General features: G+C 43.5%; 1 pseudogene; it reads right to left on the reverse strand.

Moving 5' to 3' along the window:
• Window positions 1-6,886: 6,886 nt before the first annotated feature.
• LOC123408769 lies at window positions 6,887-10,655 on the reverse strand (annotated as a pseudogene).
• Between the last annotated feature and the right edge of the window lie 5,973 nt (window positions 10,656-16,628).

Below are 16,628 nucleotides of genomic sequence, written 5' to 3' on the forward strand. Positions count from 1 at the left end.
CATCTTTCTTCTCCTCTTTCATATTATCCTTGCTTTAATTTCACCAACAATGACATAATTAGCCCATTTAGCTCCAAAATGCCATAATAACCTCAAAATGGCATAAGAACCTTGGTTAGCTCATGAATATTATATACTTAGCTTGTTTTCCACTAAAATAGTATAATTAGCCCATATACCTCCAAAAAGACATAATTAGGTAATTTAGCTCCAACAAGAGGAGAAGAGGAGAATAAATAGGAAAAATGAAAAGAAAGAAGAACAACAAGAAGAAGAAGAAGAGAAGAAGGAGAAGGAGGAGGAGGAGGAGGAGGAGGAGAAGGCCAAGGACCATCTAGTCCTTCTCCTCCTCCTCCGTCTCCTCCTTCTCCTCCTTCTTCTTGATTTCTTCTTCTTCTCCTCCTCCTCCTTCTTCTCCTCTTTCATATTATCCTTGGTTTAGTTTCCCCAACAATGACATAATTAGCTCATTTAGCTCCAAAATGCCATGATAAGCTCAAAATGGCATAAGAACCTTGGTTAGCTCATGAATATTTTATTCTTAGCTTGTTTTCCTCTAAAATGGTATAATTAGCCCATATAGCTCCAAAAAGACATAATTAGGTAATTTAGCTCCAACAAGAGGAGAAGAGGATAAGAAATAGGAAAAATGAAAATAAAGAAGAAGAAGAAGAAGAAGAAGAGAAGAAGGAGAAGGAGGAGGAGGAGGAGAAGGCCAAGGACCTTATAGTCCTTTTCCTCCTCTTTCTCCTCCTTCTCCTCCTTCTTCTTGATTTATTCTTGTTCTCCTCCTCCTACTCTTTCTTCTCCTCTTTCATATTATCCTTGCTTTAATTTCCCCAACAATGACATAATTAACCCATTTAGCTCCAAAATGCCATAATAAGCTAAAAATGGCATAAGAACCTTGGTTTGCTCATGAATATTATATTCTTAGCTTATTTTCCGCTAAAATGACATAATTAGCTCAAAAACATCATATTTTGTTCTTCTTCTGACTTTCTTATTCACATTTTTGCAGATTGGATATACTACATTCATGGAAGGTGGCATTCATGGAGTTGAACAATGTTGATGGATGAACTTTATATGTATGTCATCTAGTTTTCATTTGAGTTGATGAACAATGTCGAACTATATGTATATGTATATATGGATAAACAGTGCAATACTTTGTATGTTGGTTCTTTCGATATATGGGGATGTACATTGATTTATATGTATATCATATATGTGTGATGAATTATATATATGTGTTGGCAAGTATATGTGTGGTGAACTATATATCATATATGTGTGGTGAATTATATGAATGTGCTATGAAATAATATAAAACAAAAAATAGGTACTATATGGGCTCTTTGCTGTCTGCCAGCTGATGGCAAAGACATGTGCCATCAGCTGGCAGACGGCAAAGGTGCCACATGGCACCCAGCTGTGCATCCTGGGGTGTCTATATAAGCTCTTTACCGTCTGCTTCCAGGGTGGTCAGACGGCAAAGAAGAGGGCACAGAGGAGGGGGGAGGAGGAGGCATACGACAAAGAGTGGAGGGGGGGAGGAGGAGGAGATAGACGACAAAGAAGAGGGGGGAGGAAGACGACAAAGAAGAGGGGGGGAAGCAGACGGCAAAGAAGAGGGGGAGGCAGACGGCAAAGCCTCCGTTAACCCCTAACGGAGGCAACGCCTATCGGCTGCCGTCTCGAGCACTTTGCCGACTGCTCCTATGAAAAGCTGACGGCAAAGCTCTTTGTCGTCCGCTTTGGGGAGACAGACGACAAAGAAGGTACGATCGATGCCGTCGTAGGCCGACGCAGAAATTTTGCCGGCCGTGAGATTCTTTGCCGTCTGTGGTATTCTCTTTGCCGTCCGGGATTTACTCTTTGTCGTCGGTGATGGCAGACGGCAAAGAAGCTGATTCCTGTAGTGAATCATCCTAGGAGCAATTGTGCTTTCAACCGGCAGCTGAAACCCCTTTATCAACTCCCTCGTGCTCCAGACCGACGCATCCCTCACCCGCCTCGACGTTGCTCTCCGGTGGTACCTTACGGACAACCGCAAGATCCAGCTCCTCGTCTGTGTGATTCATTGTGCATCTATGACCCCTTCTCCCAGCGGCGTGTGAGCATCGGCCCGCGCATGGATTTGGACCACGGTTGCAAGTGCCTCACCGACTGCGTGCTCGAGCTCGACGGCCACACCGGCCATATGGTCTCCGTGGAGCAACGCGGCCAGCAGATGCAAGCCCAATACACTTATGTGTCATATCCTTGCAGTGGCAGAGCAACTCCAAATTCAACGTACGAGTCGTCGAGTACAACTCTTGCACGTTTGAGTGGCGGCCGACCGGATGCTTCAAGGCTCAGTTATCCGGATTGGAGTTGAAAGCAATGTACGCAGTCGGGCACATATTCTGGCCAACTGATATCGTCAGGCTGTTGGTGCTAGACACGAGCACCATGGAGTTCTCAGACCACCACGTCCCGGGGAGGGTACTCTCTACCAGCCAGGCCAGCTGGTCCACGGAGATTTCGGGGACGGCAAGGTCTGCCTCGCGTGCCTCCAAGGCCTCAACACCTTGTTTTTTTGGAAAAGGAGGTTAAACCCCCGTCCTCTGTATCAATCGATGCATGCAACCATCTTTATTAATTATTCCACAAAGGTCGAACAAGAGTACACATCAATCCACCCAAAGCCACCACTCACACCTACAAACTCGATAATATAGAGTGCTCTCACTTCACATATCTAAGACCGGTGTTGTCGCCAATCCATCCACATAACGTATCGGGAATAACAGCCGGTGCAACACACCTAAAACGCACACCTCACGCACACGTTTTACAAGCCTCCATCATCATCGAACCACTGACCCCTCTTCAGGAAAGAGATCTGCATCATCCTTGCCAGTCCAAACATCCGCCAACGCCACTACGGCGCCCAACGGCGCCACCGCCCTGCGTTCATCCGTCCAGATGTGAAGACTCCGGGAGATCTGTCGTGCGTAGCACCTGCCAACCAGGCATGACTCAGCGTAGCACCTGTCGGCCAGGCATGACTTGACAGCTCCACTGAAAATACGTGCAAGACGAAGCCGCTCCACCTCCTGCCTCAGTGTGTTAGCGCTACTCCACAAACGATGCTCCCAAGAGAGAAACGACAACGCAGTACCACCATCGTCCGATACGAAAGACCGGATCCTAGGGTTTCCCCGGAAGCAGTGCCCCACCAGCAACCGTTTAGGACCCACATAGTGCCCACCACCATTCAGCCATCAAGACGACGCCTTCAGGAAGGTCACAACGTCAAGGACGCCACCACCGCCCACCGAAGTATGGTAGGGGAGCAGATATATACCGACGTCTCCAAAAAGAAAAACGGCGCCCTTGAACGTCTTCGGCGGCGCGGCCGGCCTGGGCCAACCAAGGGGTTTCCCCCAATCCGAATCTCCTCCACCAGCTTCACCCGCAGGTAGGGCCCCGGCAACCACGCTGGCACCGCCAAGAATCCGTAGGAGAGAGGCCTACAGATCAGGGCCGGAGAACAGCGGCCAGATCTGGCACCGCCGGCCGCCACGGCAGCCATGCGACGGCTGACCACACGAGGGTACACGGCCCAGAGGTGCGCCCGCGACGACGCGTCGCTGCCCGCACCGCCACCTGCGCCCCACATGGAACCACCCCCACCGTGCGAAGGGGAGCCGTCGGGGTGCGCCGCCCTCACCCCTACCTTTGGCAGACGGGCGTGGCCGCCACCGCCGGCACCGGCGACGGCAGCGGCCGAGGGAGGGAGGAGATCGTACGCCCGCTCAATGTAGGGTTGGGGCCTCCCGAGTCGCTCGCGCTAGCGACCCGGGAGGCAGTTTCTGAAGGAAGGTGCGGCTGGACGGGGAGTCTCCTGAGGCGACGAGCCGGCGGCGGCTAAGGTTGAGGAGACGGCAGATGGACGGGGTCGCCGAGACAGACTGGGCCACCTCAACACCTTGTATGACGTTGTAGTTGAGAAAGAACCTCTACGCCCGGAGGTATGGATAGTAGGGAAGGAGGAAGGGAGGATACATTTTGTTGGAAGTGGGAGAATGATTTGCAGTTGAGCGACGTGCTCCCGGAGGGCGCGCATGTGTACAATGTCCACAAGGTAATCAACCGACTCGTGTTGATCGGCAGCAGCGACGTTCTCCTGTGCCATTGACTTGGATAGCATGACCCTATTGACCACGTATGAGTGTGGTCAAGATATTTATCCATACCACATATCGTGGCTAGGGCTGGACGAAAAGCTCGAAGCTCGCGAGCATAATAATCGCTCGATTGTTCGACTCGTTTCGGCTCGTGCTCGTGAGTTAATGAACCAAGCTGAACAGTGTTTTTTGCTCGTTAAGATTAACGAGCTTAATGAACGGGCAGACGAGTTTCGTGAGCTAACTCGTTTAGCTCGATAATTTCCATTAGTTTTGATAAGAAATAGCCCAGCGCCAGAGCCTAGGCCTAATTGTTCCCACTTAGCCCAGCACTTCAGCCCCACAGAGCCGAATGTCCCAGCCCCACCCAACCCACTTTGGCCTGCAGTAGACCTAATCCCCACGAGCCGCGACTCCAACGTCCAACTCCTAATCCCTATTCTTTTCCCTAGCCGCCAACTGCCAGGAATGCTGGAACAGAAAACCACCAAACGACTGAACAAGGGCTGGCGGTTAAGCGTGCACCATGTTTGCAACATTTCAAAGAGGTCAAAGTTGTATGCAAGAAGAAACCAGGGGAGGTCGTCATGAAGGAAAAATGCTTGCATTGTTGTAACTTGTTTTCTTATACTCCAGGGGGGACAACTACTAGTCTCAATCGGCATACAGATGTTTGTGTGGACTATCGAAACAAGAAGGGTAGACAACAACGACAAGGTACAATCAATTTGGATCCTGAAAAGCCAGGTGCATCTCTTATAGTGAATCATGAATATGATCATGTAGAAGTCGTTAAAATCATAGCAAAGATGATAATTGTGCATGAATATCCTTTTAGGATGGTAGAGCATGCTTGGTTTAATATTCTCATGAGATATATGAATGCATCATACAAGTTCATTGGTAGGAAGAAAATTAGAGCCGAATGCATGCAGGTCTATCTCTCTGAGAAAGAAATCCTTAAGAAGCAACTAAGGTCTGTTGAGAGCATTAGTTTGACAAGTGATATATGGACTTCGAGTGGGTTTCAATCCTTTCTCGAGGAGACAAATTCGCAGCCATGCAAATCTGAATTGAATAGTTATCTTGAAGACAAGACTCATCCCATTAGTGATCCACATTTCACATTACTTGACTGGTGGAGGTTGAATGCCCATAGATATCCTATTATTGCAAAAATGGGAAAGAAGTTCTTGACAATACCAGCTACTAGTGTCTCTTCAGAGTCGACATTCTCTACAGGAGGTAGAGTTCTTGATGACTATCGTAGTTCTCTACGCCCAACAATGGTTGAGGCACTTGTTTGTGCTTCTAGCTTCATCAAAGGATCAAAAGAAAACCACATTAAGCCTAAAATCATAGTGGTAATATTAATTGCTCTCTGTTGTCTATTACTTATAAGCTTCGACATACTATTTCAATATGGACTGCCTAACTGAAATTGCATTTCCCTTTGTAGGAGGATGACATTTATGATGATGTTGAGTTCATTCCATTCCTTGAATCTATGGTGATGGTGGAAAGCAACTAGCAGGTTGGTGCTTCGATAATAGTTGACACTTGTAATTTTTATTTTCTTTCTCTTGTATTATTAAACTTTCTCCTATTTAAGGCCTACAACACTACTGTACGAGAAACCTGAAAGTCTACTTTTTTGTTTCAAGATTTGCATGTAGGAAAACTCTGCAAGTTCATGAAGGCATAAGCAGAAAGGTGGAAGGGCTCCTGGAATGTTCTTTTATTACTGGATGTAGCAAGTTTAATTATCTTACAATTTTAAATTATGCAAGGTGACTTGGGCACTTTGGCTGTAACGTACTATTGTTGCTACTTTTAGGGGTTTGGTTGTGACTTCCTTTTTAAAATCTATTTTGGCTGTGACGTCCTTTTCAAAATCTATGCTATTTTAAATTTGTGATGGAAACCTTATGTGTTTTGGGTTTGGCACTTTGGTTGTAGCATGTTGCTATTATTTTTTAAATGCAAATGGTGCAAAGGTTGTGTGTTGTTGTTGCTACATGCTCTATGTGTGTTGTTGTTGCTGCTACATACTGTATGTTGTTCGTGCTACATACTACCAGAATTATGTGTTGTTGCTGCTACATACTCTTGTTTACTACCTTAACGAGCACTCCTGAACATTCACGAGCATAACAAGCCCATAACGAACCGAGCTGAACATAGGTTTTAGCTCGTTAATATTAACGAGCTTAACGATAACGAGCTTAATGATAACGAGCCGAACGAGTCGAGCAACTCGTTAGTGCAGCCCTAATCATGGCCACCTCAAGTTCTGACTGAGGAGTAAGTATTTAACTCTTTCTATTTTATGAAACCTAAATTGCATTTCAGGCTAGCTGATGACATGTATCTTCTCTTTGCACTTATAGAAAAGGTGCCCAGATTTCCAGTAGCTACATGGATGGCCAAGACGAAGGAACCTCTTCCGGTTTGATTAAGTGGCAACCTGATACCATCAAATACCTCCATATAAAATACAGACCGGTTGTTTCGTTTCTAGCCGGAAAGTACTAATCACCCCATAAGTCTCTGTTTGATAGCTCATTTTTTTGTGAGTATTATCAGAATACTATAGTTTTTCAAAATATCATAATTTTAATTACCGTGAGCTGTTTGGCAACCCTCAGTTTTCTTTGCGTAAAAAAGAACCCCATACCTTTTTTAAAAACAGCAAGCAAAAAGAGGCATCACACGCACACTTTATTTTCTTCGCTGCTCCACCCGCCTCTCCGCTCCGGCCACCGGCCCTGCTCCACACGCCTCGACTGTGTGCCAAAAGGAGGGCAAGCAGTCTCGTCGGCCATTTCGTAGCTATGCCTGTTGAGACACATACACCATGTTGCAAATCATGCTCATTGATAATCTATAAGTTTTGTGCAAGACTCTTCTTCATGCATGTGGCTAGTTACTTCTACAGTTTCAACTTTGCATGCACGAAGCATGCGGCTATCTAGCTTGCAGAGCGAGGTGTCAGGCGAGTTGAGCGACACTTCCAGCCCCGATCCCCAATCCCCGCTAGGGATCAGACTAGTCATCTTTAGCATTCTATCACACAAGTCAATGATTGTGAGATTGAATCCGCGATTGTCATCTGATCTGGTAGAAAGTCCAACGCCAAGTTGTTTGTATCCTTCCTTAATTGCATTCTTAACTGCTCCATGTAGCACACCCCTCCACAATTTTTTTGTCACATGTTGTGTGCTTCCATAACGACCTGCATGCTTCTAGTAACTAGTAAATACTCCCGTTAATTCCTCTACCTGGTATTAATTCAGCTCCAAACTAAGAGATTGATGCATGATATTGCGTACAGTTCATTTTCTTAGCAACAAATTTATACTTCTATTCATTGTAGAATTTTCTTCCATAGTTAAACCCATTGCATTTATGTTTGCATTACACTTCTGAAACCAAACACCTCTTGATGTAGCAGATTTCGGAACAGGGGTGGTTTCCCACAGTCAAAAGACATGAAATATATAGAGGTCTGTGACCCTTGACCCATGTTAGAGCATCCCACTACAAGAAATATGCTAATACACGACGCTATATTTTCGTTGCTACATCATCACGATTTTTAATTTACGACGATCTTACGTCAAAAACGAGGTGTCAAAAACTGACAGCAGCGACGTTTTGATCGAAATCGTCATAACTTTTACGATGATTCCTGGATCGTCGTAACCTTTACGACGATCCTAAATCATCGTTGGCAATCTAACCCAATCCTATGTGGTAGTCCTACGTGGAAAAATTACGACGAAATCAAAACGTCATGGCTGAAATTAGCCCAACCCATTTCAATTGATCACATGAGCTGGTTTTATTTTTTGGGCTTTTTCTTATTGGGCTTCTTTTGGGGCCTTAGCCTATTTACAGCCACTTCTAGTATGTTTTTTCAAATTCTTTTCGTCATTATAATTTGGGCCTTGGCCTTTTAGTGCCCAAATACACTTGGTCCAGTTCAGTTTTGGCCTTTGTTCATTTTTGAATTCAGCAAGTTTTTTTTTCTCTTATGCTGTTAATGATTCTATAAATAACAGCCCATACAACTTTGAAGCCCATACACATAAATCTGAAACATATCTAAATGACAGCCCCCACCACAAAATTTGAAGCACATTTCTAGATCTGATAATATAGCCAAAACCTGTAGCACAACCAAAATCTGCTACCAAACCTGTAGCACAATCTGGTACAAAACTACACAACCAAGTGCACAAAATATGCTACCAAACCAAGTGCTATCACAAGATCTATTATCAAGTGCACAAAAACTACTACCAAAATGATTCCTAAAGATGGTTCTTTCTTTGCCATTTTGCGGATGGGCCTTTTCTTGGGTTGTTTCGTCTCTGCTTCAGCATCTTCAGGACGACGCGCTGGTGTGTAATTATCCAATGTACCCTTTGTCCTCCATCTTGTCCCACACACGTTATAGAGCACTGGTTTCTCCTGTGGCCCGTGTCGCCAAAGAGGACTCCCTGTATCAGCAGCAACAACAATTTCCATGAGCAACAAGAAGTAGAGTACAAAACAGACAACCAAGAATCTGTGTAATATTGTCGATTGGTAGTGGTCCATCAGGACATGAGCTTGCACCACAAAGATTTACAATTTTGACGCAGTAAGATCATCACATACATAGTCGAACTGCATACTTCCTTGAGGTATTGTTTGTTTTCAATTGTCGTACAAGATGAGGCCTATCAAACTGCATACATAGTTGCTGCTGAGAGTGCATACTTCTTTCAGGTATTGTTTGTTTTCAACTGCATACATAGTTCCAGTTCATAACCATCCAATCAAAGCTACAATGTTGTGTGTTTGTAGAAAGAAGGATTAATTCACTACCCACACAATAAGCTAGCTCAAATGTCCAAGCAGTTAGACTAGCACATGCTAGCTTATAGGATGAAGCACATGAGGCTACTAATTGCAAACCATATGTTTCAGACATCCTACTGTTTAGGAGATGAACTTCACAGCACAAAACCATGGCAATCAACAACCCTAGCTAATAATAAAAATTTAAACTGTATACTACCAGAGCGGATATGAACTGCTACTACTGATATGTGAAGTACAAGCACCATAAGTAGTTAAATCTAACACATAGTCATCTATCAACCAATAGTATGGAGCAACAAGAGAAGAGGGAGAGTCCAGTTTATACCTAGGAGAACCTGCCGTCCTTGTAGTCCTTCTTCCTGTTGAGGAACCAGTCCGAGACCTTGAACTGGCGTGGGTTGGCCAGCACCGTCATCAGCAGATCCATCTCCTCCGAGGAAAGCTCTCTGGCCCTGAACCCCCACATGACACAACACACGAAGAGGAGACTGCCATTTTAGTCTATGCAAGGGAACAAATATTAGGGTAATGTGTATCTATGAACTGCAAATAAAACATTTTAGGCTAATTATCTTAACTAAAGGATAGCATCAACAGTAGCTACCAAATCGTCCAAATATTATAACTGAGTAAGCAGTAAACGATTTGTTTGAGAATTAGGTGTGACTGCCTATTCCTATTGCTAAAATTAAAGTATTCATTAAATACAAGCATAACTGCAAATGAGATTCCAAACTCTTGTTATGCAATACACCCCAAAAAAATTAACAATATAAATGCCTACAAGGACAATATATCCATAGTAACTAGTGGAGAAACAACACAAGAAAGATACCTTATCAACAGTCTTGTTCTGCTTGCAAACGATGTTTGCAGTCCCAATGTCTCGAGCAGTGGAGAACTTGAGACCCTCCTTGGTGACAGAGATAATAACTGCAATGCAAAGAACAGAAGCCGCCATCAGACAAGCTTGAAACAGAGATCACAAGCGCATTAGAATAAAAATTAGAGTAGATGATGGACATGAGCTTATCGGTGTCGCCGATGCTGCTGAGGTCCTTGCAGATCCTAGAAAACTCGAAGGACGGTATGCAGACGATGGCCTGGTACTCTGAGTCGGGGATGTCGAGGTGCTTGATGTCGATGTCCATGAGCTTCATCTTGAAGTCGTCACTCTTATCCTGATCTGTCCATCCATCCATCCATCAAGATCGGGGTCACTGACGTAACCACGAGGAGCAAAGGGGAGAAAACAGATCGAGCGGGGGGGGGGGGCGTTCGCTTACTGGGCGACTCGAACATGAAGGTAACGGTGTCGGAGCAGTCATCGGCCTTGATGGTGATGATGCCGTCGTTGCTGGCGCAGCAGAGCATCTTGGCCATGTTGCTGAGGTTCATGCCCATGGAGAGGTTGCGGTTGCAGCGGTAGTGCTCGAAGCCCTAGGAGCGGAGGAGGAGGGCCACGAGCGCGACATGGGAGGAGTCCATGACCTGCAGCGAGAACCCGATGTCGGAGCAATCGAAGTTGGTGTCCTTCACCAGCTCCTTGATCGCCTGCAGCACCTTCTTCATCAGGCTCCCCTGCACCAGCCGCAGCTCCAGCATCTTCGCGTCCGGTGGGGGCGGCGGGATTGGGGATGAGTTTGGGAGGAAGTGGGGCGGGGACGGGGAGGAGGTGGCGGCAGCGAGGAGATGGGGACGATGGGGGGAGTGGTCGATGGGATCTGAGCTAGGGTTTGGGCTGCGGGTGGGGTTATCTTTTTTTTCATATTTTTCCTGTAGATACATGAATGGATGGATGTGAGATGGTGAGATAGATGGATGGATGGATGGGCGTCATGTCGTCGATCCATGGGAAGAGTTCTGATTGGTTTGAAAAATCAGTGATTTAAAATAGTTTCCAAGTACTAAAAATAGAGGAATTTTGTGAAGCATCTATCAAAAATATTTTGCAAAAGGGCATCACACAAATTTTCACTGGAGTTAGACCACATTTTATGGATGATGACCAATTTGTATGCATTTCTCATCTTTCTAGCTATTTTTAATCATTTTCCGAGTGGCAACAATGGGTTTTTTTGTGAAGAACCTACCAAATATTTGTTGCAAAATTGGACTCCATCAATTTTCGAGAATACTAGTACATATTCAATATACAATTGACAAAATGGTTGGGTGTCAAAAGCTTTCATCCACCTCTCGTGGAAAAGAAAACTTTCTGCCGATTCAGTTGGAAGCAGGTCAAATTTGAACTGTAGCTGCCTCATAGTTTGCTATTTATTTTTTCCAAAAAACATTTCTAGGTACAAAAGTATCTATTTCTTCATAGATACTCCAAAACATTTGCAAAAATCAAGCCCTAGCTATGAACGGTCATACCGTCGTTTGGACCGCATTTTGAAATGTGCATGAAAAATTCAAAAAAAATCAAAAAAAAGGAAAACCTTCGCATTGTGTCATCATATGTGACCAAGTTACCAGGTAAAATAGTAAACTTGTAATATGGCAATTATTTTGAAAAAGCGTTGTTAGAAATGGGCTATAATGTGTGAAGATTCGTGGCTTTCAAGCCAAATGAACAATCTTATGGCCACATTCATGGCATAGTTTGTTGAAATTATCTCATATTGTGCACAAGGGTGCGTATTGGAACGGCAAACAATGTTGCCTAAGAAAGTTTTCATTTTCTTTGGACGGAACATTCATTTTCCATTTTTCGAGTACCCAAAATGAGTTGTTTTGTGAAGGACCTACCATATATTTGTTGCAAAATTGGACCAAATCATTTTTCTAACATACTAGGACATATTTAATGTACAATTGACCAAATGGTCGGGTGTTAAAGGCTTTTATCGACCTCTCGTGAAAAAGACAAATTTTCGTTGAATCAGGTGGAAGCGGGTCAAATTTGAAGTGCAGCTACATTACAGTTTGCTCTTTATTTTTCCCAAAAATCATTTCTAGGTACCCAAGTATCTATTTAATCAGAGAAACACAAAAATATTTCCAAGATTCAACCAGTAGGTAGGAACGGTCATCCCCGCTGTTTTGACCGCATTTTGAAATAGCCATGAAAAATTCAAAAAAAACAAAAAAATGAAAAACCATTCCATTGTGTCATTATATGTGATGAAGTTACCAGAAAAAAGAATAAACTTGTAATACGATAATTATATTTAAAAAGTGTTCTTAGAAATGAGCAATCATGTGTGAAGATTCATGGCTTTCAAGCCAAATGATCAATCATATGGCCACATTCATGACATAGTTTGTTTAAATGGTATAATATTATGCACAAGGGTGCATATTGAAATGGCAAACAATGTTGATTAAGGGAGTTTTCATTTTCCTAATATGAAAAATCATTTTCCATTTTTCAAGTGCCCAAAATGAATTTTTTTGTGAAGGACGTACCATATACTTGTTTCAAAATTGGACTAAATCATTTTTCTAAAATACTAGGCCATATTTAATGTACAATTGATAAAATGGTTGGGTGTTAAAAGCTTATATCCACCTCTCGTGAAAAAGATAAATTTATGTCGATTCAGCTAGAAGCGGGTTAAATTTGAACTACGGTTGCATTATAGTTTGCTCTTTATTTTTCCCAAAAATCATTTATAGGAAGTATCTATTGAATTAGAAATACATGGTGTGGTGGCTTGACATCGAGGTTTTGGATGGTGGTCGAGGGCCCCAACTCCAGAGCGCGTGAACTAGCATGCCAGCCGCATGGTCATCGCCTGACTGTTGCGTTGCCACGCATTCTGGGTGGAAGACGCATGTCTGGTGGGTTGGACAATCCCTCGGTAGGTGTTATGAAGAAGAATACAATAGAAGAATCTCACGATGAGACTGAACTAAGCTCAAACATGAATTAGCAGCCAAGTGTTTGATTTACGGTGTGGGTAATGCACATAGACAATGGGCCTAAATTTTTGCTGAGGATGATCATCTACTAAGGAGACTCTCTTGGCAAATTTTTAGCTCAAATGGATGAACCTAGGTGGCACTTGCTTTGCAAAGTAACACATTGTGCAGAAATATGGATGTTGAAGCTTGGATCAAATGAATGAATGGATTGAGCTGAAATTTGGTGTATGATGTTAATATGGGCATATGAAGGCACTCTAAATATGATTTGGACATGCCAAAGTGACACTTCCTTCACAATGTGCGAATATGGATAGAAAATGGTAATTGAAACTGGGCTCACATAGATGATTGGAGTGAGCTGAAATTTAGAGGAGGATGATAATTTGGGAACATTAACGCACTGTAAAATTTCATAAAATTTGGATAAACAAAAATTGTACTTCCTTCACAATGCTCTGTACTGAACAGAATATCGGGAAAACTATTGAGGGAAACTGGATGAATTAAATGAGCTAAAATTTGGTAGAGTGAGGTTATATGGCCAGTTTCATCCCGTGGTAAATTTTCATCAACTATAAAGCAACATAAAATGTAGTTGCTTCACAAAATGAAAATATTACCAGAAAAAAGATTGGATGATGAGCTCACATGGATTGTTAGGTGGGGCTAAAATTTTGTGGAGAGCTATGTTTTGGGCACATAGAAGATGTGGAAAAAAATCAACTCATCACGATATTTCTATCTAGTACTTCCTTCACAAAAATAATCGACTAGGAAACTTTGGAAATTTGTTGAGAAAGATTTACTAGGCAAATGGTTATGAAAGTTTTCATGAGGCAATGATTTGGATAGGAAAGAGTGCACAAAAATATGAGGGTAATCAAAGAAATAGCAATAGCACTTCCTTCACAAAGTGCTATTCAGAACAGAATAGGAAAATGTATATTGATGAATTATTTTTGAACTATGGAAGGAATGGTTTTCACATATTTGAGGAATATATGATCCAAAGTATTTATGAGCATTTTTTGAGAATTTGTTAACTGACAGAATAGTAGGTTGCTTCACAAACTAGGCGGGTTTGGCGCGTGGAATTTCGGGGACGTTTCGGGAGGGAAATTTTCCCCTTTTCTGATAAGAATTGGAGTTAAGTTTTGATAGTTATTTTTAGCTAGTTTTTATGAAAACATTACAATCTTAAAATGTGGGACTTTTTGACAGACCACAAACCAGCCCATTAGCAAGCATGGAGGATAAAATACCAGCCCAATATAAAAGTAAGATGAAAAAAATAGCCCAACAGAAAAGTGGTATAAAAACAGTCAATACATGGATGAGGTGGGAGAGAATAGACCCACGAGTAACATGTCAACATAGTTAGAACATGTTACGAAATTTTTATAATCCTCGTAAAATTTATGATGATCTCATCTTATGCGGTTACGACGTTTTTGACTCACATCGTCGTAATTTATATGTAGATTTGATTTCCTCAAATGGTTTACGACCATCTCGGATGAAATCGTCATAGATTTATGACGAATTCATCAATGACCTCTTAAAGAACGTCATGTATGAGCATATTTCTTGTAGTGTCTCTAACAGACCCCGTACAATGCCCTGACTCGTAAAATAATCGACAAAATACGGGTCGGGGCGGAAAATGCTTCCCGGTCAGACCAGCAAACGAACCCGACCTGTAATTCCTTTTGCGGGGCTCGGAAAAATGCCCACCCCAACGCGCGAAAACGCAGCCCCCCCCCCCCCCGCCCGGTCAGTTTCCTAGAGCGGTTGGTTGGTGGGACATTTCATCCCGCGCTTTTCCCCCACCCACCGTCGCCGGGCGCCGCCTTCGATTGTGGCCATACCAGCCGCCAGGATCACGTCGACGGGCCGCCACAAGTCCTAGATCGACCTCCACCACTCCCTTGTGCCTCGATTGGCTGAAAAGCTGCAGGTCGGTGGCTGTTCTATCGCGGCCACCGGATTTGGCTTTTCCGGCCATCGGTGGCTGCGCCAAAGCCATCGATTGGTTGGCGAGCACCCCTCACAGCCCCAGCAAAGCGCCAGTACCGCATGGAGGTACTGGTTCATCCTCTAGTCGCCATCGTCGATTTGCCGGCAAGGACTTTTTCAGCCGTCGCCCGGGCTCGGTGGTCACGCAGCGGCTCGCCGGCTTGCCGATGCCGCTCATACAGTGCGACGACTGCCTAGAGACAGTGTTGAGGCTCACATCTAGCACGTGGCAACACCACGAATGGGTATTCTTCAAATGCATTAACGACAAGGTATGTTCTTCTTTTTGTTTGGCTTTGTCATTTATTTAGTTAAATTTTGGTAGCTTATTGAGGTGTTCATATGTGTAGGAAGGTTGATGCTCATTTTGATATTGGAAAGATGAGTACATCGATTTAGTGATAAAAAGGAACTTAATAGATGTTTGTGCACTCCTTAGTATACTTGAGGCTAACGATGCAGCTGCATGTGGAATTAGAAAAGAAATTATAGGGGAAGCAACGTCTAATTCTTTAGAATCAAAGCCGAAGAATGAATAATGTAAGATAAAGAATCCCCAGATCAACAATTAATACATTGGGAAGATGATGATCCAACGAGTGGGAGCAGTTATGGAAGTTGGATATCTTCTGAAATGCCTAATTATGGTTATTGTTTTCTTTGGTCTTGCTGTTTTAGCAAAGATTTGATGAATTACTATGTATCCAATGCCTTTGAAGAAAATAAAAAAGCAAATAAATGTATTTTCATGCTTGAAATGGGAAGGCAAATAACAGATTTTGCAGAATATCCTTTTATATGGGTCCATTTTATGGGATCTGCTTGGCCGCCGTCCCTGCCGGCCCGCAAAAGCATTTTTCCATGAACTGCAAACGATTTTTACGGATCGACTTTATATGGGGTCGGTTAGAGATGCTCTTTACATGTATATAAAGGCCAAAACCGAACCCTAAACCTAGGACACTAGATTCGTCGTCGTTCGGCTCGTGGGAGGACGTTGGCATGGAGGAGTTGGTCCCCCTCGCATCATCGTGGGTGGCGGCACAAGGGGGTCAGGAGGGAGGTGACTGTAGGCCCTCGGATACAGTAGTAGGTCGGGACGGAGATGGAATCCTTTGATGTTAGCGGATCTAGCGGCATTGAGGATGTGTCACGTGATGATGATAAACAACACACCCTGGCTTCTCTGGGTATTGGAGATGCTGGTGCAACAATAGTGCCGGCTATCAATGCCATAAATTCTCATGCCAGCGGTACCACAGGAAGACAAACCTATATTTGAAAGAAAAGAGATTTGAACATGTTAGATTTATTTTCCTTATAATCTCTATTTATCTATAGTAGAAGAAACTAGTGATTGGACATGTGACGAAAGAAGAATGCTAACTACAATCCATGAGGAAATAGCATAAGGTACAAAGTCCCACTATCTGATATTTGTTTCATTAATGGATAGAAGAATTCACTAAATCCTTGAATTTCAAATATGTTACCAAGCAACATTCTAAAATATCCACAACTTCTCCGTCAGTAGGTGGTGAGAACATAGCCTGACATGTAATTCTAGATCCCTAAACATATGTATTTATAGATCCTTCAATCCCCCTTCGGCTCTCCTCCTCCTCACCGCTGTCGGAGGGAGTTCGCCAGGCGAAGCCCGTGTGACGTTGGCGGCGACAAGGCCTC

Source organism: Hordeum vulgare, chromosome 7H (assembly GCF_904849725.1).
Source record: "Hordeum vulgare subsp. vulgare chromosome 7H, MorexV3_pseudomolecules_assembly, whole genome shotgun sequence".
Classification (NCBI taxonomy): domain Eukaryota; kingdom Viridiplantae; phylum Streptophyta; class Magnoliopsida; order Poales; family Poaceae; genus Hordeum; species Hordeum vulgare.